The following is a 2695-nucleotide window of genomic DNA, read 5'->3' on the forward strand; positions in this document are numbered from 1 at the left end:
CATTGCATACATCACTGACTACTAACACATTACACTATTCGGACTTCAGATGTATACAAACAATTGTTCTGCCTCTGACACATATCGTCAAGTGAGATATACTGCCTAATAATAATAGATGTGATTAGTGTATTTAATTCTTTCGGGCGGCAAAATGTGACTTGCCTCTCTTTAATACTTTGAGAGATATTAGACATGGCAATTAATGGCATGTCAAAAAGGACTTTTTTTTTCCCCCTGCCAAAAGCTGACATATAAGTGATCCACACACACATCATATATTGGCATAGAATTTCTTTTATATTATACTTGTCATTACCAATCCTTAGTCACATTCTTTTTAGTCTTGTGAATTAACATATAATTTTATAAGAATATCTTCTTCTTTTTTTTTTTTTACATTTCTTAATTGACCAATGCAATAATACTTCATTTGAAGGTATTATTTTTATTTATTTCTATTTTCTTGGGCAAATTGTTTAATAATGACTTTAAGAAATTAAAGGTGCTCGAAAGGAAAAAAAAATGCATTTTTCATTCTTATTTGATTAATTTAAAGGAGAGAAAATGAAATGCAATGAGTCTCACTATATGCTCCAAGATGCAGTAAATCTCGATGTATAGGTTTGCGGTGCAGCATTATGGTCTAAGGCGGAATTCCTAACTTGCGTTATGGAATGTGTGCTGGTTCGAGTTCTCGTGAGTAAGAAATTTTCTCATGAAATATCGGCCAGTGTATGGGACCAGTGACCACCTAACATCGTGATGAATTTGGGGAACTACGAGAGGTAGTGAAATCCGGACATGAAAACCAACTATAATGGCTGAGGGGATCATTGTGCTAACCACACAATACCTCTGTTCTGGTTGGATGATCGTTCACCTCTGCTGAGTCATGTGAACGTGAGGCTAGAATCCGACCTTAGCCTTTCATGGGCTGTAGCACCATGGATTATCATATTATTATTATTTAGGTATACTGTCGCCAAAATATTATTATGTTACACATCATCAGTTAATGACAGTTCTGCCACGTTCCTATGATCTCGAGATACAACGAAGATAAACATTTTGCGTCCAACATTGTGGAGTAATGGTTATCACGTCTGCCCGTGAAATGAGTGGATCTGGGTTCAAACCTGGTTGGAACAAATTACCTCGGGTTTTTTTCCGGGGATTTTCCTCAACTAATCCAAGCAGAAGCTTTTGACGTTGGATCTCGGACTCATTTCACCACCATTAATTCACACATCATCATCATCATCCATACCATAGCCCGAGTTAAGTTCATGACGTGGCGTGCTGTACTTGTACAAGAGCACGGCCATTCGGCTACTCAATCATTCACAGAATAGGAGTGATAAGCATAATGTCTCAGGTTGCACTGTAAGCCTTCGGGGGGGGAGGACATTTCGTGTGATGATACTGGATCATAACTCCACACTATTTGTGTAATAACCCACAGAACAACAGTTTCCTGATCAGCTGCTTCTATTGAGAGGCAATAGTAATTACTGTATTATGGCTTTAAATAAAATTCGTCCTTTTCAGTTTGAGCTGGAAAGATAGTGATACATTTTTCCTGTTTCGTTAATTGGTTCATTAAATTCTCTTAGGCACCCTTTTCCAAGTCACCTATCATCATTGCCCTCTACAATAGATCAAAATCAATTAATTTACCCGGATTTAAATCCGTAACTGAATAAATTAAATACTAATATGAAACTCCAGGTGAGTCATAATCAGGCTTCGAGACTTGGGACCCGATACTATAAGTAGAGATCTGTTGAGGTTGCTATTTACTTGTAGAATAGAGTACGGTAGTATAGGGAAACACACACATATGTACATTCTGAAACTAAATATACATTACACAATGACAATGTCAAAAGAATGTGAAAAGCATTTATTTTCCTGTCTTTCATAAGCATTTGTGTTTAGTTATACACAGTGTTAATGGTGGAAATAAACATGTAGCAATTTTAATTTCTTCATTTATCCTATTGGTCGTCTTTAGGAACTGCAGTTACAGTACCGAATTGCAATGTACTACAAGACACATTTTCAGTGTCTCAAACATAAATCTTTTTCGGTTATCTGCCAAACAAAGTTTGTACTGTGAAAAGCTGCGCTCTACGTCGCATGACGTCATAGGAGCAAAACGAAAAAACCTAACATCATTGCAGTCTCTAAGGGACAGTCCTTTATTCTCGAGTGACTCTATGTCCACAAATTTGCTGTTTATATTACACAATGTTCCATATCCGTTATTTTTACATAAAATTTATTTCCATTTCTGTTTCACACGTTCAGTAACCGGGTGTACTTGATGTCTCATTAATTTTCTATGTAATTTCCTCAACTAATTTGAGGGCTTCCGGCATCTCTTGCTCTGAATTTTGTAACCGTTTAATAGTTTCAGACACAGTTTGAAAATGGGTTTGTATGAAAACCAAATTATTCGTCAGAACCTTCAAATCCAGAGCATTTTCCTTTATGTATTTGTTGGCATTCATACTACAGTACTCCCATCCACTGCACGCTTTATCTCAATACTCAGTACGCCGTTATGCAGATTTCCCACTGAACTGCTCTATTGGGTCCGAAGTCTCGAAGCCTAGTGATAATGAACCTCTCTAGCTAATCATAATTGATTTATCATCATTTCTTAATGTATGTACAGTAAACACTTCTC

Source organism: Periplaneta americana, chromosome 10, assembly GCF_040183065.1.
Source record: "Periplaneta americana isolate PAMFEO1 chromosome 10, P.americana_PAMFEO1_priV1, whole genome shotgun sequence".
In the NCBI taxonomy this organism is placed as follows: domain Eukaryota; kingdom Metazoa; phylum Arthropoda; class Insecta; order Blattodea; family Blattidae; genus Periplaneta; species Periplaneta americana.